At 40.7% G+C, this 27,617-nt stretch overlaps 1 long non-coding RNA gene across 1 annotated transcript; it reads left to right on the top strand.

The window, feature by feature from the left end:
* Nucleotides 1-202: 202 nt before the first annotated feature.
* On the top strand, nt 203-27,501 carry LOC103793023 (uncharacterized). The gene is made up of 3 exons (XR_001912158.4): nt 203-5,158; nt 6,363-6,510; nt 27,053-27,501. It is a non-coding gene; the product is annotated as an uncharacterized LOC103793023 (long non-coding RNA).
* The last annotated feature ends 116 nt before the right edge of the window (nt 27,502-27,617 follow it).

Below are 27,617 nucleotides of genomic sequence, written 5' to 3'. Positions count from 1 at the left end.
GTTCATCATGGATATTGGCCTGAAGTTTTCTTTTCTTGTTGAGTCTCTGCCAGGTTTTGGTATCAGGATGGTGTTGGTCTCATAAAATGATCTGGGGAGGATTCCCTCTTTTTGGATTGTTTGGAATATTTTCAGAAGGAATGGTACCTGCTGCTCTTTGTGTGTCTGGTAGAATACAGCTATGGACCCATCTGGACTGGGGCTTTTTTTTTTTTTTTGGTTGGTAAGCTATTAATTGCTACCTCACCTTCAGCCCTTGTTATTGGCCTATTCAGGGTTTTGACTTCTTCCTGGTTCAGGCTTGGGAGGGTGTGAGTGTCCAGGAATTTATCTATTTCTTCCAGGTTTACTGGTTTGTGTGCATAGAGTTGTTTGTAATAATCTCTGATGGTGGTTTGTATTTCTGTGGAATCTGTGGTGATATCCCCTTTATCATTTTTTATTGCATCTATTTTATTATTCTCTCTTTTCTTTTTTATTAATTTGGCTAGTGTCTATTTTGTTGATCTTTTCAAAAAACCAGCTCCTGGATATATTGATTTTTTTAAGGATTTTTTGTGTCTCTATCTCCTTCAGTTCTGCTCTGATCTTAGTTATTTCTTATCTTCTGCTAGCCTTTGAGTTTTTTTTATCTTGCTCCTCTAGCTATTTCAATTTTGATGATAGGGTGTCAATTTTAGATCTTCCCTTGCTTCTCATGTGGGCATTTATTGCTATAAGTTTTCCTTTAGAGGCTACTTTAAGTGTGTCCCAGAGATTCTGGTACGTTGTGTCTTTGCTCTCATTGATTTCAAAGAACATCTTTATTTCTGCCTTCATTTCATTGTTTATCCAGTCAACATGCAAGAGCCAGTTGTTCAGTTTCCATGAAGTTGTGTTGTTCTTATTTTCTGAATTCTGAGTGCTAGTTTGATCGCACTATGGTCTGAGAGACTGTTTGGTATGATTTCAGTTCTTTTGCATTTGCTGAGCAGTGCTTTCCAATTATGTGGTCAATTTTAGAGTAGGTGAAGAATGTATATTCTGTGGATTTGGGGTGCAGAGTTCTGCAAATGTCTATTAGGTTTGCTTGGTCCAGGTCTGAGTTCATGTCCTGGGTATTCTTGTTAATTTTCTGTCTCATTGATCTGTCTAATATTGACAGTGGAGTGTTAAATTATTGTGTGGGAGTCTAAGTCTCTCTGTAGGTCATTGAAAACTTGCTTTATGTACATGGGTGCTCTTGTATTGGTTGCATGTATATTTAGGATTGTTAGCTCTTCATGATGCATTGTTCCTTTTACCATTATGTAATGCCCTTTTTTTGTCTCTTTTGATTTTTGTTGGTTTAAAGTCTATTTAATCAGAGACTAAGATTGCAACTCCTGCTTTTTTTTGCTGTCCATTTGTTTGATACATCTTTCTCCATCCCTTTATTTTAAGCCTATGTGTGTCCTTGCACATGAGATGGGTTTCCTGAATACAGCACACCAATGGGTCTTGACTTTTTATCCAATTTGTCAGTCTGTGTCTTTCAATTGGTGTATTTAGCACATTTACATATAAGATTAATATTGTTCTGTGTAAATTTGATCCTGCCATTTTGATGCTAGCTGGATGTTTTGCCTGTTAGTTGATGCATTTTTTTCATTGTGTTGATGGTCTTTACCATTTGCTATGTTTTTGTAGTGGCCAGTACTGTTTGTTCCTATCTGTGTTAAGTGCTGCTTTCAGGAGTTCTTGTAAAGCAGGCCTGCTGGTGATGAAATCTCTGAGCAATTGCTTGTTCATAAAGGATTTTATTTCTCCTTCACTTATGAAGCTTAGTTTGGCTGGATATGAAATTCTAGGTTGAAACTATTTTCTTTAAGGATGCTGAATATTGGCCCCCACTCTCTTCTGGCTTATAGGGTTTCTGCTGAAAGATCTGCTGTGAATCTGATGGAATTCCATTTGTGGGTAACCTGACTTTTCTCTCTTACTGCCCTTAGCATTTTTTCCTTTATTTCAACCCTGGTGAATCTGATGATTATGTGCCTTGGGGTTACTCTTCTTGAGGAATATCTTTGTGGTGTTTTCTCTGTATTTCCTGGACTTGAATGTTGACCTGCTTTTCTAGGTTGGGGAAGTTCTCCTGGATAATATCCAGAAGAGTGTTTTCCAGCTTGGATTCATTCTCTCCATCACATTCAGATCCACCTATCAAAAATAGGTTAGGTCTTTTCACATAATCCCATATTTCTTGGAGGCTTTGTTCATTTATTTTTACTCTTTTTTCTCTAATCTTGCCTTCTCATTTTATTTCATTGAGTTGATCTTCAATCTCTGATATCCTTTCTTCTGCTTGGTCAGTTTGGCTACTGAAACTTGTGTCTGCCTCACCAAGTTCTTGTGTTGTGTTTTTCATCTTCATCAATTCATTTATATTCCTTTCTAAGCTGTTTATTCTTGCTAGCATTTTGTCAAACCTTTTTTCAACGTTCTTAGTTTCTTTACATTGGGTTAGAACATGATCTTTTAGCTCAGAGAAGTTTGTTATTACCCATCTTCTGAAGCCTGTTTCTGTCAATTCATCAGACTCATTCTCTATCCAGCCTTGATCCCTTGCTGGTGAGGAGTTGCGATACCTTGGAGGAAGGAGGCATTCTTGTTTTGGGTATTTTCATCCTTTTTGCACTGGTTTATTCCTATCTTTGTGGATTTATCTACCTGTGGTCTTTGTGGTTGGTGACTTTCAGATGGGGTCTCTGAGTGGATGTCCTTTTTGTTGCTGATGAAGTTATTTCTTTCTGTTTCTTAGTTTTCCTTCTAGCACTCAGACCCCCTGCTGTAGGACTGCTGTAGGTCCACTCCAGACCCTGCTTGCCTGGGAATCACCTTCAGTGGCTATAGAACAATAAGGGTTGCTGCCAGTTTCTTCTTCTGTTATCTTTGTCCCAGAAGGATACCCACCAGATGTCAGCCTAAGCTCTCCTTTATGAGGTGTCTCTTTGGTTATACAGGGGTTGGGAAGCTTCTTGAGGAGACAGTCTGTCCCTTACAGGAGCTCAACTGCTGAGCTGTGAGCTCCATTGTTCTGTTCAGAGCTGCTGGGCAGGTACTTTTAAGTCTGTTGCAGCAGAACTCATAAATGCCTTTTTTTCCCCAGGTGCTCTGTCCCTGGAATGTGGGGCTTTATTTAAAAGTTCCTGTCATTCTGCTGCCTTTTTTCAGAGATGCCCTGCCCAGTGAGGAGGTAGCCTGGTCACAGACTGCCAGCAGAGGTGTTGCTGAGCTGCTGTGGGCTCTCCCTAGCTGCTGTGTGAACTTCCTTGCCATTTTGTTTATAGGTGTATAGTTAGAACTGCCTTGGTAATGACAGTCTGCCTCAGTAATGGAGGACTGTCTCTGTAATGATGGACTGCCTTGGTAATGGCAGACTGCCTCAGTAATGGCGGACTGCCTGGGTAATGGCAAATTGCCTCAATAATGGCAGACTTCCTCGGCAATCGCGGACTGCCTCGGTAATGGACTGCCTCAGTAATGGTGGACTGCCTCTGTAGTGGTAGACTGCCTCGGTAATGGTGGACACCCTTCCCCCCACAGAGCTAGACCATCCCGGGTCCAGCAGTGCTTGCTGTGAAATTCTCAATCCAGAGTGTTTCAGATTACTGGTGTTTGTGGGGTAGGACCAGCTGAGCCAGATCACCTGGCTCCCTGTTTCAGTCCCCTTTTTTTCAGTTGAATGGGTGACTGTCTCCCAGGCATTCCAGTCACCAGTTGAAACAGTGCCCAGATTTGTGTGAGTTTTTGTGCAGAGACATGCTGCGCCAGCTGAAACAGCTGTGCTGGAGACTCATGGTGCTTTTCCACCTGGAAATCTCCTGGTCTGTGGCCAGTAAAAATTCATTTGGAAATACAATGATCACTCACCCTCTGCATTTTCACTGGAAACTGCAATCCAGAGCTGTTCCCATTAAGCCATCTTGGATCCTCAACCCAAAACAGACTCTTAATAAATATTTTGTAGTTAAACAAACATCTGAATTACTTCATTATGGAACTGGGGACCATTATTCTAAGTGAAGTAACTCAGGAATACAAAACCAAACATCATATGTTCTTATTCATAAGTGGGAGCTAAGCTATGAGGACTCAAAGGTATAAGAATAATACAATGGTCTTTGGGTACTCAGGTGAAAGGATGGGAGGGGGTGAGGAATAGAAGACCACACACTGGGTAGAGTGTACCCTGTTTGGGTGATGGGTGCACCAAAATCTCAGAAATCACCATTAAATAACTTATGTAACCAAACACCACCTATTTCCCAAAAAACTATTGAAATTTAAAAAAAGGATATATAGTGAAATAAATTTATTTCATTGAGATTGAGTGTATAAATGATATATAAAACATTTCAATTATATTTTTATGTGCACCAAACTCTAGATGCAAATGATATTTCATAAAGTTCAAAAGTGTTTTTTATTAGAACAATGACTTGATGCTACACCGAAAATAGCAGTATCTCTAGAAACTTTATGGATTTTTAATGCACAATGATGCTTCAGATGCTCACATCTGTCATTCTTGCAATATTTTCTTGAAATTTGTCAATTTCTTTATCTATTATAAATAAATCATGCAAAACTTGAGTTGTGAAAGAATGACACATTTTGAGAGCACTAAGTATAAATGATTATATATACAGTGAGGCATAACCTTCCCTCGTGCCCACCAGCCAAATCGTTCAAATTCCTTTGATGCTGGAGTTAAGTAAGAAAGGCAGTGTAGGACTGAAATAAATTCACCTCTGAAATGCCAATCACAGAAGTGCCCATCAGCTTTGAGCCCTGCCTTGATTGAACATTGGATATGCATGACAATGAGCTATGTGCCACTGTCATAGGATTTGTCTCCATAATCAAAAAAATGTGAGGGCTAAATTTCAGGTGCACATTAAACCTACTGCGGGTAATAGATCATGATCTTTCAAAGCCATGAACAATCACTTAACGTCCATTTCCTCTTCAGCCACCTGGAACATCAAATCAAGAAGCATCCTTGAAAGGCTCAGATTTTGAATTGCAAAGTGATACCCAAAACATCTAGCTATTATACATAAAGCTGGGCAAGAAGAAATAAAACAAGTGGTGGATTTTTAAAAGAGAATTTTGGCTTGCATCTTTTATACATGAGGTAAAGGAAACTTAAGTTGAAAATTTTTTCCAGAAACCAAATCTTTTGTGACTACAGTTCTTTTACCAATGTAATAATGATGTCTCCTGCAGTTATCACTGGAAATACATAGAAGGGGAATGCTGGTCTCTAGAGCTCATGAAATTGCTAGGACTGATTGCAAGTTCATCTCCATGTAATAGTGTGTGGGCTTTCACAGGCACAGAGACTGCTTCTAGTACTTATTTAATAATTTTCCCATACTACATTCCCCTAGATAATTTCTATAAGAATATAAGAGGCAGGACATAATTTGAGGGGTCAGTAATTGGCTAGAGGCCTTGGAGTTTCATCAGTTTCTACTTCACATAGGAAAGAACAATATTGGCTATTATATTTTGAGTACCTGCAATGTACTGGTTTCTATTGCCTGCATTATCTCCTTCAGCCCTCTCTGTAGCACCCTATTATTTTTTTAAGCGGATGACAAGAAATGAGACAAATCACCAATGGGCACAAACAAGTAAGTGGCAGAGCGTGGATGAAAACCATGTCAGACAGCCTCCAAGGCTCATGCTCTTTCCACTGTGCTATGTGATTTTTGATTGAAGTCTGTTAAATATCAATCTATTCTTCCAATCAATGTTAAGATCAGTGCTCACTAGGAGGGAAGGTTGGGCCATTGACTTCCAAAGAATGTTTCCTATTTTTGAATCCAAATTTAGCTTCTCTGATAGTTTCCCTTCATGGGCTCACAGCGATTCCTGCTGACATTTCCAGCCAAGATAGTAGCATCTTTAGCCCTGCTGAGACTTCTTCCATTACTACTGGTGGTCAGGAGCTAAAGCTGGTTCCCACTGGAGGCTATACCCTGGAGCTTTCTATAGGAGGAACTCTCTTTAGCAGTGATTGCTCTCAGAAGTGGTGGCTTTCACCAAAATTACCTTCCTGACACCTCTTGCCTTCTCTCCTATCAGTGCAACCCATTGGCTTCAAACACTTTTTCTGAGGCAAATCATCAGCATAGTCCAATATGGACTCTACAGTCTCAAGCAGCTTTTGCACCTAATAGGTGACTATGAATAAAGCCACATAGTTCTTTGGAGGAAATTACTGTAATTCCTATGAAAATTTCCACTCACTGCCATAATTTTGGCTGCCCCGCTCAGCCCTATTTTAATTTGCTTGAAGCCAGGAACTACTCAGCTTTCTCTTAATTTCCTAGGTGGATTATTCCCAAGGAGACAGAAAAAGAAAACTACTTTCTCCCTTCTGGAAGTATCTGGATTCATATTACATACAGATAAGATGATGCAAAATCTGAGAATCTCCCTTCGTGGGGCAAAGGAGCATCTAAACATATCAAGATCCAGGTAGAATCCAAGAAATTCCTTAGTAATTTTAAATAGTTACATGAGGGAGCTGTGTTGGAAGCAAATTCTCCAGCCTTCAATTAATCATCATCCACTACCTACCACTCCCTAGACAGCACTGCATGGAGCAGAAACAAACCTTCCCCACTGTACGCCACCAAACAAGTGTTCTAACAGAAAATACTTCAACTATTAAAGGCCTCACTCTCATCTTAATCCATCTGCACCACTCATCTGTTTTTAAACTACTATATCTTAGAAATTATTTTTAATGTGTTTAGAGAATATATTACCAGCTCAATAATTAGCTTCTTGGAGATAGGTATCTGGTACTACATTTACTGAGCTATCTATATCTTTCAGCACAGTGACTTTCTAGGCAGTGAGCACTCTAAAAATATTTCTTGGTTAATTAAACCAGAGGCTGTGTGTTCTATAAAATAATATCATTTTTTATTGTGCTAGTTTTGCAAACATAAGATATGGTATGGTGCAGACATATTAAAACCTGGGTGTATAGGCACACTGACACTTAAGATACTGAAGAATTTGTCTTATAGAGAAATGCATATAATCACCAATTCTTTAATCCCCTGAAGTGCTTATGTAATGCTCCATTGAAATTCGATGTTCAAATTTCAAAATTTATTTAAAAAGTCAAACCACATTAGAGTCCCATCACTCATTGCAGTTTTCTGATTAATTAGTTACAGCACACAAATGAAGCAAGTTTGCAGTTAATGAACTACAAATAAATCTATCTGTAAATAATAATTACCACTAATAACCAAATTAGTTAGACTTCAGATTTGTTCTCTTTGCATTTACATTAATTTGTTTCTTTTACCCTAATCAGTTAAGTTTCATCTAAAGATAATTGGACAGATATGACTCTAGAATGACAGTATGAGGAGCTCAAAGCTACTCCCATACAAAACAGCTTTAACTGGTGAAAATTATTTTTAAAACTAGTACCTATTTAAAGTCTATGTAAATTTCCTAAGGGCATATATCAAATGAAGACATATTTATTCAAGAAAATCTATATGGTCAACTAATATTAGACTAGCACACCAAAATATACCATGAGGAAAGGAAAGGAACATTTTTTCAATAAATGGTGTAGGGTAGACTGGATATCCAGATGCAAAAATTAAAAAAAAATCAGACCCTTATCTTATACTATATATAAAAATTAAACTAGATCAAAGACTTAAATATAAGATCTTAAGCCATAAAACTCCTAGAAAAAAAAAAAAAACAGGGAGAAGTACCTTGACACTGCTGTGGCAATAATTTTTTGGATAGCATACCAAAAGCACAGACAACAAAGCAAAAATAAATGAATGGGATGACATCAAACTAAAAAGCTTCTGCACAGCAAAGGAAACAACCAACAAAATGACAAGACAATCTCCAGAATGGGAAAATATTTGCAAAACATATTGTTGTGGGACTTTTCCTTAGTTCAGTTAAAGGTAGGTGTATTATTAGTCAAGGTTCTCTAGAGGGGCAGGACTAATAGGATATGTGTGTGTGTGTGTGTGTGTGTGTGTGTGTGTATATATATATATATATATATGAGATGTTACTAAGTATTAACTCACATGATCACAAGGTGCCACAATAGGCCATCATTAAGCTGAGGATCAAGAAGAGCCAGTCCAAGTCCCGAAACTGAAGGACTTGGTTTCTGACATTCCAGAGCAGGAAGCATCCAGAGCAGAAGAAAGATGTAGTCTGGGAGGCTAGGCCAGTCTAGTCTTATCAAGCTTTTCTGCCTGCTTTATATTCTAGCTTTGCTGACAGCTGAATCGATGGTGCCCACCCAGATTAAGGCTTGCCCAGCCCACTGACTCAAATGTTAATTTTTTTTGGCAACACCCTCACAGACGCACCCAGGATCAATACTTTGTATCTTTTAATCCAATCAAGTTGATACTAAGTATTAACCATCACATTGGGGTTCTTGTTTATTCCACAGCCACAAAAATTTAGGCTCCTGGAAGGGTTGAAGGGTGAGTAAAGAAGAGTTTAGTTGAGTGAAAAGGGGTACTAAGAGGGAAACAGAGATCCTCTGCAATGCCAGAGTCCCTGTTAGAGTGCTTCTTGCCCACAGCTTGAATCCCAGTTTCCACACAGGAAGAGGAGGGGCCAGGCTCCTCCCCAATGCTAATGAAGTGAACTTCTGTGGCTCCACCCAGTGCGCATTTCTCCCAGGGTGCAGGCTGGTTGGAATTTCTCTGGGGGCCCCCTTTCACCGTGCTGTCTTCATTCCCCTCTCTTAAGAAGGACATCTAACTGCCCTTAGAATAAGATTAGGACCAAGATTGGTCTTAACTGCTTCCTGCTGACAGGGGGTGCTGTTTTGGGAAAATGGCAGTCAGAGCTCCCTCAGAGGCCTATCAAAGGGTTCCTAGAAGAAAGGGCCATCTATCAGAGGCTCTGACTACGTGACAGTTTGAAATTTGATGGCCTAAAGTCAAGATCAGACAAATGGGGTTATTAGAAAACATGCATCAAAACAAAACAAAGGGAGGAGTAAGGACAGCTCAAAAATTCTTAGGCCTTTTATGAGTTTGCACAGGGAGAAGGAGGCTGAAAGACTGGTTAAGAAAAAAAATTTTTACCCTTTTGCTGACATGTTGGGCTTCTGGTTTCTGTTCCCCTGAGCCTGATCCTAAGCCAACCAGTTTAAGGTTTGAGAGAGAAACTCTTTTCAGTTTAGAGGATGCATCTGAGGGGGGTGTCCTGTCATACAGAGATACAATTACCTCTCTGTGAAGAGAGAACCAAGGAGGAGAAAGGAAAAAAGGTTTTTTATTTTTGTTTTTTTCAAAGGAGTCCCATTTGTTCAGGATGAATTTGAAAGGGGTACAGACTGAAGTTGAATGGCTACCCATCTAGAGAGAGAGGAGCAGGCATGCCTAGTTCCCTTCTCTTCCTAGCAGGTACGCAGGATAAGTGAGGGAGAGAGGGAAGAGCATCCTCTTTTCCTTTTCTGTCCTTATATCCCCAAGTCCTGGTGACCTCAGCTGGTGCCACCATGAGTACCAAAGTGGCTTGCACCCATGCAGCAGAGGTCTCTAGGGGTTGGAATCATCTGCTCTTACCAACATATGCCCTATCTCCCCTTCTGTCAGTAGCCTTGGAGTTCCCTAGACCTCATTTATGCCATGGATACTAATGTGGGCTTTATCCATGAAACAGGAAGCTCGGGCTTGGCTTAATCGGCAGGAATTAGCCACACTCACTTGTGCTGTGTCTTTTAACCTCGGTTGTCATCAGCCTTTGGATTCCTTAAATCCAGTTCTCTTTCCTAGGGCTTTGACCCAAAGCTTGGAATTGAGTTTGGAACAAAAACATATCTTAGGGGCATTGAATGGACTCCTTATCATAAGCCAAATGCTAAGGTGGAGTTATGGAAATGAGACCCCCAAAAAGGGAGAGAAAAGGATGTCTTGTGATACACCCAGATAAGTGGTGGCTATAGTTATGCTTGTAGGATTTGAGTGACTTTGGTTAGCTTTCTTGGTCTTACTTTCCTAAAAAAGAAACCTCAGAGTGATGGGCATCCTATTTATTCCAATCACTTAGCAGAATTTGCGGGATAACTGCTCAGAACTAGAATACTGATCCAGATTTTTACACTACCCATTCTTCTTGTTTTTTTCTGAACTGCAGCCAGAGACTGCTGGTTGGTTCACAGGAACAAGCAGGATTTATCTAAAATGTAGGCAAAAACTTAAAAACAACTAGTGAATTTAGAATTTAATGACAAATGTATGATAAGTTTTGGAACATAATTTCTTTCTCTCCAGCCCTCAGTTTTATTAAAACAAATTATGATAGGGCTGAGTGGTTTGCAAAATAGACTAGTTTTATACTTGTCCTGATGATTTTCATAAAGTGCAGCAAGCATAATTATTTCTACATAAGCCTTTTAGATTGGCTTTGATGGAATTCTATTCTCCAAAGGATCTCAGTCAAGATTTTTAAAGCCCAGCCCAGCCATGGGTTTATCCTCAAATACCTGTGAGTTGGGTGATCCTGTCATCTTAAGATCCCAAGATCAAGTTGAAGTTCCTGGACCTGTTAGAAAGTGACATTTTTTTTTTTTTTTTTTTTTTTGAGACGGAGTTTCGCTCTTGTTACCCAGGCTGGAGTACAATGGCGCGATCTCGGCTCACTGCAACCTCCGCCTCCTGGGTTCAGGCAATTCTTTTGCCTCAGCCTCCTGAGTAGCTGGGATTACAGGCACGCGCCATCATGCCCAGCTAATTTTTTGTATCTATAGTAGAGATGGGGTTTCACCATGTTGACCAAGATGGTCTCGATATCTTGACCTTGTGATCCACCCGCCTCGGCCTCCCAAAGTGCTGGGATTACAGGCTTGAGCCACCGCGCCCAGCTGAAAGTGACATTCTTTACTGACCACAGGCTGGGAATCCTGTACAGGGAATTTGTAGACGCAGGTATGAGGCCAGTCTCCCCACGGGGCTTTCACCAGCCCTGCAAATTGAGACTGACCCCTTAAAGAGAAGCATGTCCTTCCAATTAAAGACTTGGTAAAATAACCACTTTTCCAATTGTGTCCTGTTGCAAAAGAAAAATGGATTCTTATTCCACTGATGCAAACAACAATATTGCCATAAGAATACTCACAGATAGTTTCCAAATTTTATGGGAACCAGGCAGAGAAAAACAAACGTTCCAAATCTTGCTCATAGGAGTGTATTACCTTATTCAATTATGAAAGGCCATAAATAGTTCAAAACACATTTCCTTGACTCTGAAAAACAAAAGAAGGATCAGCAATATTCCTTGAGAAGTGGGTGATTTTGCCTGCTGTCATCTCCAGAGTAGTGGTTCAGAGATTTTGCCAGATGAAGAGGCAAGTCAAAATAACGTAAGATGTAGAAGCTTCTTCCCCCAATTGAATTTATCTGGTACAAAGTGTGGGTAAATTCAATCCTAAAGGCACTCTCAAGAACGATGGAGATTTTGGTGACAAGCAATTAAAGAGGAGGCTGGTAGCTGCCTGAGAGCAACAAGCAAAACTGTAAGCCAGCTGGATTTTGGATATTTTAATAATTGGATAATTTTATTGGATAATTATTAAATATTGGATATTTTAAATATCCAATATATTTGGATATTTATATTGGATAATTATATATTGGATATCCAAATTATCCAATATATTCAATTATATATTGGATATATATTGGATATTGGATAATTATAAATATTGGATAATTATTAAAAAATAATAATTGGATATTTTAATAATTTAAATTAAATAAATTTAATAATTTAAAAAATAACCAGAAAGAACCAGGTGATGAGATAACTCTAAGATGACTCCTCCTGTGGTCAGAGAAGACCTCAAAGCCTGACGCTGTCAAGACACCCAAATTTAATTAGATCAGAGTGTGGAGCAATTTATGCACCATCACATTGTTTTTAAGAAATGGAGTAATCGACCAGCAATTAATGAAGCCTAACAGCTGGATGTGATGCTACAGAGACATGCAGTTTAGAAGACAGATAAGAAATAGAGAGAAAGAGAGACCTGCCAAAACCAGTCATCCCAGGATAACCATGCCCATGCCCAAGACTGCACCCTCTCAAGAAGATCAGAGGCTTCACACTGCACAGGAAATGGACTTATTCAAATATTCTAACCAAGTTACTAAATAAATAAGCAAGTAACATGAAAAAACATGGAAAAAGGAAAATAATTAGTATCTAAAGTTGCTACAGTACCAAAACAGCCTTACAAAAAATGGCAAAGTTATTCAGGCCAAAAGCAAGTGACCACAGACAATAATTTAAATCTAGATAAAGAAAGCACTAACAGAGGTGATAATGTAGTTATAAAAGATAGGCATATTTCTTCTCCTTTCTCTTAACTTACTTTAAAAAAGTGGTATAAAGTAATATGTATGTAATTATATTTAGTAGAAATATAATATACTTGATCATAACAGCAAAAAGGAGGTAGGTGGACAAAGCTGTATTGTAGTAAGGAAAGGACACCATATGCTCACTGAAGACTACAGAAAAAGAGGAAGAGAATAAGAAATGGCAAATTAGCTGGTGTATATAATCCCCCAGAATATATGCTTGCTTTCTTTTCTTCTCTCAGCTCATTTAAAAGACATAAAATTATATTTTTAGTAATAATTAACCCCATTAAAAAGTAGGCAAAGACATGAACAGACCCTTCTAAAAAGAAGATATTTATGCAGCGAACAAACATGAAAAAAGCTCAGCATCACTGACTGCTAGAGAAATGCAAATCAAAACCACAGTGAGACACCATCTCATGCCAGTCAGAATGGCAATTATTAAAATATCCAGAAGCAACAGATGCTGGTGAGGCTATGAACAGATAAGAATGCTTTTACACTGTTGGTGGAAATGCAAATGAGTAAGACAGTGTGACAATTCCTCAAAGACCTAGAACCAGAAATATTATATGACCCAGCAATCCCATTACTTGGTATATACCCAAATAAATATAAATTATTCTATTATAAAATACATGCATGTGTATGTTCATTGCATTATTCACAATAACAAAAACATGGAATCAACACAAATGCCCATCAATAATGGACTGGATAAAGAAAATGTAGTATAATTACACCATGGAATACTATGCAGCCACAAAAAGGAAAACAATCATGTCCTTTGCAAAGACATGGATGGAGCTCGAAGCCATTATCCTCAGCAAACTAACGCAGGAACAGAAAACCAAACACCACATGTTCTCACTCATAAGTGGGAGCTGAACAATGAGAACACATGGACACAGGGAGAGTAACAACACACACTGGGGCATCTTGGGGGGGGTGGCAGGGAATGGAGAGCATCAGGAAAAATAGCTTATGCATGCTGGCCTTAATACTGAGGTGATGGGCAGCAAACCACTGTGGCACACATTTACCTACATAATGAACCTGCACATCCTGCGCATGTACCTCGGAACTTAAAAGTTAAAAGAAAATGTTTTTGAGCCACCCGGGACACCATTAAGAAAGTGTATTAGCTCGTTTTCATGCTGCTGATAAAGACATACCCAAGACTGGGCAATCTACAAAGGAAAGACATTTAATGGACTTACAGGTCCACATGGCTGGGGAGGTCTCACAATCATGGAGGAAGGAAGGTAAAAGGCAATTCTCACATGATGGCAGACAAGAGAAGAGTGACAGCCAAGTGAAAGGAATTTTTTCTTATAAAACCGTCAGATCTCATAAAACTTATTTGCTAGCACAAGAACAATATGAGGAAAACTGCCTTATGATTCAATTTTCTCCCACTGCGTCCCTCCCACAACACATGGGAATTATGAGAGCTATAATTCAAGATGAGATTTGGGTTGGGACAAAGCCGAACCATATCAGAAAGTTAAAAAATAATCCTCGAATTGTAGAAAATATTCACAAATCATGTATCTGATAAGGAATAAAGAGCTCTTAACTCAATAATAAAAAAATTAAAAATAGACAAAGGGGGAGGAGACAAGATGGCAGATAGAAGACAGGGCTAATGTGCAGCTCCCACTGGATGGACAGAACAGTGTAGAAACTCACATCATGAACTGTTGCTCCAGAACCACAGCAGGAATGTACCAGGAAAACTGAAAGAATTCACCGATCAGTTGAAAGAAGGCCACTGGGCCAGGCGCGATGGCTCAAGCCTGTAATCCCAGCACTTTGGGAGGCCAAGGTGGGTGGATCACGAGGTCAAGAGATCGAGACCATCCTGGTCAACATGGTGAAACCCCGTCTCTACTAAAAATACAAAAAATTAGCTGGGCATGGTGGTGCGTGCCTGTAATTCTGGCTACTCAGGAGGCTGAGGCAGGAGAATTGCCTGAACCCAGGAGGCGGAGGTTGCAGTGAGCCAAGATCGCGCCATTGCACTCTAGCCTTGGTAACAAGAGCGAAACTCCGTCTCAAAAAAAAGAAAGAAAGAAGGCCACTGCAAATTCCACGGGACAGGCAAAAAACTGTGAGTTCCCGAAGTGTGAGAGATGGAACTAGTGAATCTGAAAATCTAGATCACAGGAGAAGACGTTAAACCTTACCTAAAGCTGACACAGATTTAGGGAACCTCATGAAATACAAAAGTAGAGGCATAGGTGGGTGGATCATCTGAGGTCAGGAGTTTAAGACCAGCCTGGCTAACATGGTAAAACCCTGTCTCTACTAAAAATACAAACATTAGCCAGATGTGGTAGTGTGATGGCAGATGTCTGTGATCCCAGCTACTCGAGAGGCTGAGCCAGGGGAATAACTTGAACTTGGGAGGTGGGGGTAAAGGTAGCAGTAAGCCAAGCTCGCGCCACTGCACTCCAGCCTGGGCACCAAAGTGAAAAAAAGAAAGTAGAAGCAGGGCCTAAAAGGCACTTCCAGTCTCCAGCTGAAACTCAGGGAAGCCATCACTGACTATACCTCACAGGAACTCGCAGGGAAAGCAGCCAGTGGAATTAGGGAGGTTTCAAAAGGAAAAAGAAGCTTCCAACTGAAATTACTAATACTTTTGACTGGGCACAAATTTTCTTGAGCAGAATCCAGAGGATGAACAGGAACTTCTGGAGATATGGGTGCAGGAACTGCTGCCGACAGAGTGGGCAGATGGGAGGGACAAGGTCCACAGACTCTGCTTGCCTTCTCAGTGGGGAAGCTCACCGCCTGGAGCAAGGTTTGAGTGGGACACTGCAGGAGTGAGACAGGCCTCACCAACTGCATGGGAGCTGGGTGAGGCCTCTCACTACTGGCTACCCCCACTTCCCTGGTGAACTATATGACACAGCAGAGGCAGCCAAAATCCCCTCTGGAATATAACCACATTGGTTTGAGAACCATCCTCCATCCTCAACAGTGACCGTGGCAAACCCTGCCCAAGGAGAGTCAGTGCGCAGACCTGCCTAGCCTTGCCCCCACCTCATGGTAAGTCTCTACCTGCCCTGGTAGCTGAACACAAAAGATAGAATCTCTTTGGAGCTTTATGGCCCAGCCCATTGCCTGAGAAACCAAAAGACTTACCCTGGCCAACTTAGGGAAAGCTTAGATCTTCCTATGACTACCTTAGTTGGTTATTTCTTGAGAGTGTCACCTCCTGGCTAGAGGCCAACCAACTCAAACCATTATAGCAACTCCTGGCAGAAGAACCCTGATCCAAGGAGGGAGAAAACAATAGCTAATTCACTGTCTGAAACATCTTGGCTAACCAGAGGTCCTGAATGTGTCCACATGACAACTTGACTGCTAGCCTAGCTAGAGAAAGGCTACGTGGAGAATCACATCATAAACTTTTGCTCAAATGACTACTGCAGGTATGTACCAGGGAAGCTGAGAGAATCCACAGACCCTTTGAAGGGAGCGGATTCTCCTGCAGGCCTGGGAGACAGCCCAAAAACTGTGAGTCCCCAAAGTGTGAAAGGGGAATCATCTGCTCCCAGACATACACCCTCACTGGGGAAGCTGAAGGTTCAGATCATGGGAGAAGGATTTGACCATCTCTGGAGCTGAGACAGGTGAAATACAGGGGTAGAAGAAGCAGCAGGAAGAGCCCTGTGGGCTCTCACAGTCCCCAGGGAAGCCATTTCTGACTTTGCCTCACAGAGGTCCTTGGGGAGGGCTTCCAGAGGAACTGGGAAAAAAACACACAGAGAAGGAAACTTCCAGCTGAACTTTGTAATGATTTCAACTGAATGCGAAGTTTCCTGGACATAACCTGGGGGAGGGGATGAATCTGGAGTGCAGACACAGCACAGAAGCCATAGCAGGCAGGAGGTGCAAAACCTGAAAGCCCTGCTTGCTTTCACAGCCAGAAGGTTGGCAGCCTGGGGCAAGTTCTCAGCCTTGCTCATCTGCTGCCTGGAAACAAACCTGGTGATGTTGGGAAGGGGGCATGGCGGGAGTGAGACTGGCATTTTGGGCTGCATAGCAGCTGGGTGAGGCCTGTAACTGTCGGCTTTCCTCCGCTTCATTGGCGACATGCATGACACTGCCATAATCCCCCTGAGAACATAACTTCGTTGGCCTGAGAACCACACCCCCACTCCCCGATCCCCCACAGAAGCCACAGCAATCCCCACCCAAGGAAAGTCTGAGCTCAGACACACCTAACCCTGCCCTCACCTGATGGTCATTCTCTACCTGCCCTGGTAGCCAAAGACAAAGATCTCTAGGGCCCTGCCCACTGCCTGACCATCCCTATACTGCTACAGCTGATGCTCTCTTGATCCTCCATCTCTGGGCATGAAGCCAAATAGCACAAAACTAGTGCAACAAACAAAACTACAACTAAGAACCCTCACAGAGTCCATTTCACTCCCCTGCCACCTCCACCAGAGCAAGTGCTGGTATCCATGGCTAAGAGACCAGAAGATGGTTCACATCACAGGACTCTGTGTAGACACCCCCTAGGCCTGGAGCCAGGTAACTCTGCTGGGTGGCTAGATCCAGAAGAGGAATAATAATCACTACAGTTTGGCTCTCAGAAAACCCCATCCCTAGGGAAAGGTGGGGAGCACTATACCAAGGGAGTACCTGATGGGACAAAAGAACTTGAACAGTGGCCCTTGAGCCCCAGGTCTTCCCTCTGACATAGTCTACCTTAATGAGAAGGAACCAGAAAAACAATTCTGGTAATACAACAAAACAAAGTTCTTTAACACCCCCAAAAGATCACCCTAGCTCACCAGCAATGGATCTAAACCAAGAAGGAATCTCTGAATTTCCCAAAAAGGAATCCAGAAGGTCACTTAGTAAGCTAATCAAGGAGGCACCAGAGAAAGATTAAGTCCAACTTAATGGAATTTTAAAAAATGATGCAAGATGCAAAGGAAAAAATTTTCAGTGAAATAGATTTCAGTGAAATAGCATAAATAAAAATCAGTAGCAGCTTCTGAAAACAAAGGACATGCTTATGGAAATGCAAAATACACTGAAAAGTCTCAGTAATTGAATCAAGCAAGCAGAAGAAAGAACTTCAGGGCTCAAAGAAAAGATTTTTGAATTAACCAAATCCAACAAAGACAAAGAAAAAATAATCAAAAAATGAGCAAAGCCTCCAAGAAGTTTGGGATTATGTTAAATGACCAAACCTAAGAATAATTAATATTCCTGAGGAAGAAGAGAATTCTAAAAGTTTGGAAACATATTTAAGGGAATAATCAAAGAAAACTTCCCCAGCATTGCTAAAAATCTACACATCCAAATACAAGAAGCTCTAAGAACACCCGAGAAATTTATCACAAAAAGACCATCATCTAGGCACACAGTCATCAGGTTACCTAAAGTCAAGATGACGAAAGAATCTTAAGAGCTGTGAGGCAAAAGCACTAGGTAACCTATAAAGGAAAACTTATCAGGTTAACAGCAGACTTCTCAGCCAAAACCCTACATGCTAGAAGGGACTGGGGCTCTATCTTCAGCCTCTTTAAACAAAACAATTATCAGCCAAGAATTTTGTATCCAGTGAAACTAAGCTTCATAAATGAAGGAAAGATACAATCTTTTTCAGACAAAAAATGCTGAGAGTATTTGCCACTACCAAGCCAGCAGGAAAGAACTGCTAAAAGGAGCTCTAAATCATGAAACAAATCCTTGAAATACATCAAAATAGAACCCCCTTAAGACATGAATCTCACAGGACTTATAAAACAATAACACAATAAATTTTTTAAAACCCAGAGTATTAAGGCAGCTAATAGTATGATTAATAGAATAGTACTTCATGCCTCAATACTAATAATGTTGAATGTAAGTGGTCTAAATCCTCCACGTAAAAGATGCAGAATGGCAGAATGAATAAGAATTCACCAACCAAGTATCTGCTTTCTTTAAGAGATTCACCTAACACACAAAGACTCACATAAACTTGAAGTAAAGGGGTGGAAAAAGATACTCCGTGCAAATGGACACCAAAAGGGAACAGGAATTGCTATTCTTATATCAGACAAAACAGAGCAAGTGCTAGTATCCATGGCTAAGAGACCTGAAGTGACAGCAGTTGAAAAAGACAAAGAGGGACATTATATAATGTTCAACAGGAAAATATCACAATCCTAAATATATATGCACCCAATATTGGAGTTCCCAATTTTATTTAAAAAATTACTTCTAGACCTAAGAAATGAGATAGACAGCAACACAAGAACAGTGGAGGACTTTAATACTCCACTGATAGCACTAGACAGGTCATCAAGAGAAAAAGTCAACAAAGAAACAATGGATTTGAACTACACCCTAGAACAAATGAACTTAATAGATATTTACAGAACATTCTACCCAACAAATGCAGAATATACATTCTTTTTATCAGCACATGGAACACTCTCCAAGATACACCATATGATAGGCCACAAAACAAGTTTCGACAACTTTTTAAAAATTGAAATTATATCAAGTACTCCCTCAGACCACGGTGAAATAAAACTAGAAATCAATTCCTAAAGGAACCCTCAAAACTACACAAATACATGGAAATTAACCTACTCCTGAATAGTCATTGGGTCAAAAATGAAATCAAGATGAAAATTTACAAAAATTTTTAACTGAACAAAAATAATGATACAACCTATCAAAACCCCTGGGATACAGCCAAGGAGGCGTTAAAAGGAAAGTTCATAGGCTTCAATGCCTACATCAAAAAGTCTGAAAGAGCACATGTAGACAATCTAAGGTTGTACCTCAAGGAACTAGAGAAACAAGAACAAACCCAACTCAAACCCAGTAGAGGAAAAGAAATAACAAAGATCCCAGCAGAACTAAATAAAATTGAAACAAAAAAGAAAACAAAAGATAAATGAAACAAAAAGCCGATTATTTGAAAAGATAAATAAAATTGATAGACCATTAGCGAGATTAAGAAAAGAAGAGTGGGCCGGGCGCGGTGGCTCACACCTGTAATCCCAGCACTTTGGGAGGCCGAGGCGGGTGGATCACGAGGTCAAGCGATAGAGACCATCCTGGTTAACATGGCGAAACCCCGACTCTACTAAAGATACAAAAAATTAGCTGGGTATGGTGGCGCGTGCCTGTAATCCCAGCTACTCAGGAGGCTGAGGCAGGAGAATTGCCTGAACCCAGGAGGTAGAGGTTGCGGTGAGCAGAGATTGCTCCATTGCACTCCAGCCTGGGTAACAAGAGTGAAACTCCATGTCAAAAAAAAAAAAAAGAAAAAGAAAGAAAAGAAGAGCGAAGACCCTAATAAGCTCAATTAGAAACGAAATGGGAGATATTACAACTGATACCACAGAAATACAAAAGATTATTCAAGGCTGCTATGAACACCTTTATATCTATAAACTCAAAAACCTAGAGAAGATGGATAAATTCTTGGAAATATACAAACCTTCTAGATTAAACCAGGAAGAAATAGAAATGCTGAACAGACGAATAACAAGCAGGAAAATTGAAATGGTAATAAGAAAATTGCCAACAAAAAAAGTCTAGGACAAGATGAATTCACAGCTGAATTCTATCAGACATTCCTATTGACACTATTCTACAGGAGAGAAGAGAATCTTCCCTAAATCATTCTATGAAGCCAGTATCACTCTGTGAAATCAGTATCACTCTAATACCAAAACCAAGAAAGGAGATAGAAAAAAAGAAAACTACAGACCAATATCCCTGACAAATAGAGACGCAAAAATTCTTAACAAAATACTAGCTAACCAAATCCAACAGCATATCAAAAAAATATGATCAAGTGGGTTTCATACCAGGGATGCTTTAACATATGCAAGTTAATAAACGCAATACACTACATAAACAGCTTTAAAACCAAAAATCACATGATCATCTCAATAGAGGCAGAAAAAGCATTTGACAAAATCCAGCATCTCTTTATAATTAAAGCCCTCAGCAAAACCAGCATAGACGGGACATACCGTAATGAAATAAAAGCCATTTATGACAAACGCACAGCCAACATAATACTGAATGGGAAAAAGTTGAAAGCATACCCCCTGAGAACTGGAACCAAACAAGGATGCCCACTCTCACCACTAAAACCTAGGCATGCTGGGTGGCTGGGTGTTTAGCCAAATTTCCTGCTCCTTCCCTCATGTGAGTATGTAGGAATGTAACTGTTCCTTTAAATATGGCCATGTGACAAGTTCTTATTAATGGAGGTGTAGGTGGGGTTTTAAGTAAAAGGGATTCTTTCTCCACCCTTGCCCCTCTACCATCTAAATGCTGAGAACTCAGGCCCTGGGAAATGGCAAACCATGCAATAGAAGAAAGCATCCTTTTTAAACCCACAGGTGGAAGAAAGCTACTGACTGACCAGAAAAGACTCTTACATGAACAAAGAAATACGCTTTTATTGTGTCAAACCACGGAGTTTTGGCTTTGGTACAGCAGTTCCCATTGCCCTAGTTATCGTACTGGGAAACAAAAGGAAATATGGGGCAAAAAGTATGGGTTGATGGATCAAAAACTGGGGACACAGAGCCATGTCATCTGAACCAGAAAAGAACCTGGAACAAAACAGATCAATTCTTTTACTCAGGGACTAAGGGGACCAGCGGACACAACATCCTTCAGACCATGCCCTCCCTCACGCTACCTTCATTCAGTTGCTAAACCTGCCTCATTCTGCTAAATGTTCAAGCAATATCTGCTTCTCTGCATTCTCACTGATGCCACCTGGGTGGTCATCTTCATCTGCTGGCTGAAGTACTCCAGTACTCTAGTCCTGTGTTCTCTTAGCCACCCCCTGTTCCCTCACAGATCCGTTCTCCATCATCATAACACACAAATGGGATTCTGACCCATTCCTTTGGCCCTGACTTGAACCCTTCAATGAATTCTCAGTGTGATTACAATCAAGTTCAAACCCCTTTGCAGTACATATGTGGCCCTGCCCGATATGGCTTCCATTTCAGCTATCACCTCTCCAGTCCTTAGACTCTCTGTTTCAGCCACCGTGAACTTCTTGTGGCTCCCTGAGTGGGTCACACTTCTCTTGCCTCTTTATCCATTGCATAAGACACTTCCACTTGCTAAAAGTCCTTCCCCTTCTCTCCTGTTCACATCCCTTCCTTCCAACAGTTTGACTGCCACTCAACCTAGCTGTCAACTTTTCTGAGACGGTTTCTCTGACATATTCAGACTGAATTACCTTCTTATTTTCTGTCTGTCCTTAGTACCCTGTTCATGCCCCTATCAAAGCCCTTTCATACTCTACTTAATTGTTTTTCTGTCAGTATCTTCTGTTAGACTGATGCTTGAGGGCAGAAACACCACAATCACCATTAAATCTGAGCACTTCATGGGTATTTGGCATAGAGAAGGTGTTCAGTACTTTGTTTTTTAGCTGGGTGGACGGGTGGGACAAATAATTTGTTACAAGCCTAAGAAAAAGTCATACATAGGCAATTAGCAATGTTGGTTAACTGTTAGTGAAAATATAATCACATTTTTTCATACATTTATTTATTTAATCTGATCTATAAATGTCTTTTAACATATGATTTTTCAAAGTTGCTAAGTTTGACTCTTTTAAAGAATGTGACTGATCACTTAATGATTTATTTATTTATTTATTTTTTATTTTTATTCATTTTTTCTTTTTTGGGGGGGGGAGGAAGGCAGAAAGGAAAGGAATAAGGACGGTAGGGAGGAAGGAAGGGATGAAGGAAGGAAGGAAGGGAGGAAGCGGGGAGGGAGGGAGGGAGGGAAGCGAAGAAAGGAAATCAAGCAATGAAAGAGACATTGCCGACCTGGATCTAGAGGTTTACAAGTTGATTTCTTTTTTTTTTGAGAGAAGGAAAGAAAAAAAAAATAAGGAGAGGAAGAAAGAGGAAGAGAAAGAGGGAGAGTAAATGGAAATATTGCTTTATTTTGAAAAAAATTGGGTATTAATAATGGCCAATCAATGTTTCATTTAAACTAATGGGTAGGTGTGATGTGGTATTGACAAGAATGTATATTTTGTGTATTTGAAGTGGAGAGCTCTATAAATATTTATTAAGTTTACTTGTTCTGGATCTGAGTTCGAGTCCTTGATATCCTTATTAATTTTCTGTCTCATTGAATCTAAGTCTCCTATCTGGGTGTTAGGATCGTTAGCTCTTGTTGTTGCATTGATCCTTTTACCACTATATCTTTGTTGCTTTAAAATCTATTTTATCCGATACAAGAATTGCAGCTCCTGCTTTTTATTTATTTATTATTTATTTTTGCTCTCCATTTGGTTGGTAAATCTTTCTCCATCCCTTTGTTTTGAGTCTTTGTGTATCCTTGCATGTGAAACAGGTCTGGATCACATTACACACAGAAAGAAATAACCAGTATTAGCCTTTCTAAAAATACACCAAAAAGTAAAGAGCACCAACATAAAGAAGAATTTACACCAACAAATGGATAAAACAGCCAGTCAACATCAAATGGCAGTAACCCTAAATTTAAATTGACCGAATTCCCAATCAAAAGACACAGCCAAAACCCAACGGCATGTTACATCCACTTAATGATTTATTTGTTGGTTTGTTTGTTAATATGTGAATAGACAAGCCAGTCATCTTTCTCCCTCTCTGTGAGCCAGGTCTGGAGGAAACCTGGTTGTTGGGTCAGGAGGAATGAGGCAAGCACTGAGTGAAGACCTTGGCTCTGGAGTCAGAGCTTTCAGAGTTAAGTCCTGCCGTGTGATTTACCAGCCATGTGACCTTGGGTGATGAATTAATGTTTCTGGAGTCCTTAGCAGAGTGCCTGGTATATATTAAGAATGTAACAGTGGGTAGCAATAATGATCAATGTTATATTCTCCACAAAAATTATCTTTATCATTTTATCAGTGTCCTTCCTTAATATTGTTAGACTGTGACTAAGGCATCACCGGGGGTTTGTACACTGTGTGCAGGAAAAGTAACAGCCCTATGCAAGAAAGCTCAGCCCTATGAGATCATCAGGAAAGACCTAATGCTCCTCGTTGGACAGACAAGAAAATCCACACTCAGCAGGGTTAGGAGACCGGCTCCAAGTCACGTAGCTCTTAGGGGCAGAGGTGAGAGTCAAACCAGAATTTCTGATTCCAAAGCCAGTTCTCTTTCCACGATACTGCACGGCCTCTGGGTATTAGCGTTTCCAGGTCCCACATACTTCCAAATTTTTAAGGTCAATAAGACTCTGGATACCAAATATTCACACTGGGACTACCTGTTCTTTTCTCTCCATTTGCAGGTATGTGGGATTGTGGGTCCATGGGGCATTCTGCCCAGACTTTAGAGCTCTCGGATGTGCCTCCCTTCCCCAAGCTGTCTTCTCTGCCAAGCGCACAGACTGGCTCCCATAGAGACTGAAGTACCCTTTCACAGATTTGCTTCTGTGTCTCTCCCTGAGACTGGGCTGGGATTGCAGTCTAACTCTTGCACTTCAGAAGTCCAGAGAACCCAAGGCTTTTGTGCTTTGTAGACACATGCCACAAAAACTGAGCACACTTACCACTTGAAGAAACATCAGAATGTGCCAAATCTCTGAAGTCCAATTCTTAGTGCAAACTGCCAAAGCAGATGACACTTGCAGTACTCAGAAGGTCATAACTTGTCCAAGCTCAATAGGGCCTGAAGCCTCTTCTAGTCTGAACTGTTCATTTTGCAGAGGAGGAAATATGGGCATAGAAATGGGCAGGAACAAATGTCCAGGCTTGGTGATAGTGGCTGTGGGGTGTCTTCTGGGTCCCATTCCATCATCCTTCTCATCACATCCATATGCATCTTCCTGGAGCCTCATGATAATTGGATACCCCTTACAGGGACCAGTTGCCTCAGACATAGACATCTGCTTAGGACATTAGCTGTCACTATAGAGAGCAATTTTGACAAAGGCCATTGTTGGCGATTAGGAACACCTCCTAAAAATGAGATGTTCTAAGGGGTCCCAGTACCTCGGGGCTGCGTGCAATAGGGGCCTTAAGAAAGGCTCCTAGACTATCTCTTCATTGCCTGTATTATATTTTGTGAGAATGTAAACCTACCTCACTATTAATTTTAGCAAAATAAAATTAAAAAGAAAACAACCAAACAAAAAGAGATGTCAGGGGCCGGGCGCGGTGACTCACGCCTATAATCCCAGCACTTTGGGAGGCCGAGGCGGGTGGATCACGAGGTCAAGAGATCTAGACCATCCTGGTCAACGTGGTGAAACCCCGTCTCTATCAATACAAAAAATTAGCTGGGCATGGTGGCGCGTGCCTGTAATCCCAGCTACTCAGGAGGCTGAGGCAGGAGAATTGCCTGAACCCAGGAGGCGGAGGTTGCGGTGAGCCGAGACCGCGCCATTGCACTCCAGCCTGGGTAACAAGAGTGAAACTCCGTCTCAAAAAAAAAAAAAGAGAGAGAGAGAGAGAGAGAGAGACGTCATACAGAAAAGAAGTATGGGCAGTTTTAGAGATGTTTCAATAATAGTGCTCATCACTGGTTCTCCAGTATACAGAAATATATGCTGGAAAGGTTCATTAGGATCCTTCAGTCAAGCCAAAGGCTGGAATACGGCATGTGGTTTCAGGCATCCAGTAGCAGAGATTAGCTCTTGAGTGCGGTTGGAAATAAACATTGCCCCAGGCATCTACCCTGTCCTTAGTTTAGTGCCTCCCAGTAGGTAGAAGGCAAATCTTTAGGGACCAAGATGGTTTTATCAGTTGCAGAAAACTTAGATGTTTCCAAAATCCCATAAGATATTGAAGTCTTAGAACCTCCCAGGGGATTCCTGAGCTAGAATTGGCTTCAATCAGACAGACAGTAACATATCTAGTGTCCTCTGTTCTTCACAGTTTCTCATCTTCTGGACCTCCACTTCTAGTCCTAAATCAGAGATAGGCAACTCCCTGCAGTAGGGTAATGCCACATGCCAGAGGGCTGAAGGAGGTCTCTCTACTGCACAGGACCATTCACAGGCAATGGAGTGAGTCTGAAGGGGATCTGAAGGGGAAAATTGCCTTTTGAGCATACTAAATTCCATCACATTTAAGGCAGGAGACCGTATTTCTTTATTCTTAAGCCTCCATTATCCTTCTTGGTCCCCAGTGCGAGGAAAAGACTGAATAAACATCTGACAGATGACTAGATAAATCAATGAATGAATGAAAGAATAAAGTGAGCGAGTGAGTTAGAAAAAGAGTTAACTATATAGGCTGGAGAATGAATGCCAAAAAAAAAAAAAGAAAAAACCCACAAGGGAATGGCCAAATCTTAATAATGCATGCATGAATGCTCATGAATTCTATTATGGAGAAAGAAGTTCATCTGTTTATATAATTCCTATCAGTGCTGTATTTCCTCTTATGTTCTTTACTTTCTTGAGCTCTTTAAAACAAGAAACTTTTAACTATTTTGTGCCCTGAGCATTTAAATAACTTTTTGGTGTTATTTCTTTCATTTTTTTTTTTTAGCTAGCAAAATATTTATTCTGATGAGCTATTTTTCACTAAATCTCGCTCAGTGTCTTCGTCTGTAGTCACCACTTGGCCTTTTCATCACTATATGCATTAACACCCTGGTAGGTAAGAGACAAATGGAGGCAAAATAGCAAAGTGGTGGAGAGGAGGGTTCTAGAGGCAAACAGCCCTGCGGTCCTGCGTCCTGAGGCCACTGTTGAACAGAGCGGCTTTGCACAAATTGCTTAGCCTCTGGATTATGATGGAACTTGCCTGTGAATATGATTATAAGTAATCCTGTAAGGACAATACTTTTCATTGTGTTAATCACACAGCAAGTGATCAATGAATTTTAGTTACTGGTATCATTATATTGCACTGCTATACTACTATATTACATTAAATCATATTGAATGCTATAAATCCTATCATCTATTATATTGATTGTGGCCTTGTGAAACCAGTGTCTACAGATGTGTTGAATAAAGCCACATCTTTCAGAGTTCTCCTCCAACCACCTCCTTAACTTCTTCCCCAGATCGAGGACGCCCTTACTTCTCTCTTAACGTAAATCTTGAAAGTAGTACCCAGTGGTCTTCATGGAGAGAAATCTTGTTTTTAATCTGAAACAACGTTCAGCTACACCCATGGCTGGGCTCTCCTGGCCTTCCCTACATGTGTTCCCATCCCTCTCATTCAGCAGAGGCCATCTGAGTTCAGAGTTCTGATGTGAGACTTGTGTTTGAGGAAGAAAAATCATTTCTCATTTGTTGACCTGACTTTCACCCTCTCCCTCCAGCATTCCAAACTCCCACTCAAATCAACAAGCTAGAATTTTAAACTTGGTTGGAATTATGAAAGCTTGAGGTTATTAGAGACCAAGGATAGGGCAGGAGCTGAGTCTGACAGCTTGTTTTACTCTCTGAACTGATCAAGGCCAACGCAGTGTCAGGGAAAGGCCAGGTTTTCTAGTAGCCTTGGGCTGTTGGCCTTATGCTAGGGAAGGAAGGCGGAGCTGAAGATGTGGCATCAAATTAGAAAAAATAAGGTGCATCGATTCACTCAACTCTGTGCTTAATCCTGTGGCAAACAAGTTGCTTAACTTCTCCTCTGCACTTCTTTTCACCTTCTTTAGGTTATAGGACCCAGTTTTTTAGGTGGTAGCAACGCACTCAAGGAAGATGCAGCCCTTCCTCCAGCCTGAGAGAATGAAGCATCATTGACTTATACCAACCATAGCAATCCCATTTCCCTTTGCTCATGATTTATTTGGGAATGCGCAAGTGACCCAGTCCTGACCAATCAGACCAAAGAAACAGTCTATTGGTCAGCTCATCTCAGAAGATCTTTGTTTCCTGCTATGAAGAGAAGCAGTAAGTTTCTTCCTGCCTGACTTAAACGCAATTGTGTGCAAACATGTTACTTGGAGCTACAGCAATCATTTTGTGACCATGAGGCAATAAACCAAGGACAAAGGATAGAATAGTGAAAAGATAGAGTATCATTCAACTGCTGGACCAATCTGGAACCATCTGCTTTCAGTCTCTCATGATTTGTGAGATTATTAAAAATTTCTATTGTTTTAGCTGCTATTTCTTTTCTCTTACTTGCGACTGAAGACATCTTACATAGTACAAACACAATCCAACTTGGGTTGTAATTTATCTATTTTCAAGTCTGTGTGTTCTATATTACTGATT

This window comes from Callithrix jacchus, chromosome 1 (assembly GCF_049354715.1).
Source record: "Callithrix jacchus isolate 240 chromosome 1, calJac240_pri, whole genome shotgun sequence".
In the NCBI taxonomy this organism is placed as follows: Eukaryota; Metazoa; Chordata; class Mammalia; order Primates; family Cebidae; genus Callithrix; species Callithrix jacchus.
Note: the sequence above shows the minus strand (reverse complement) of the source record. Positions and strands in the feature narration are given on the sequence as shown.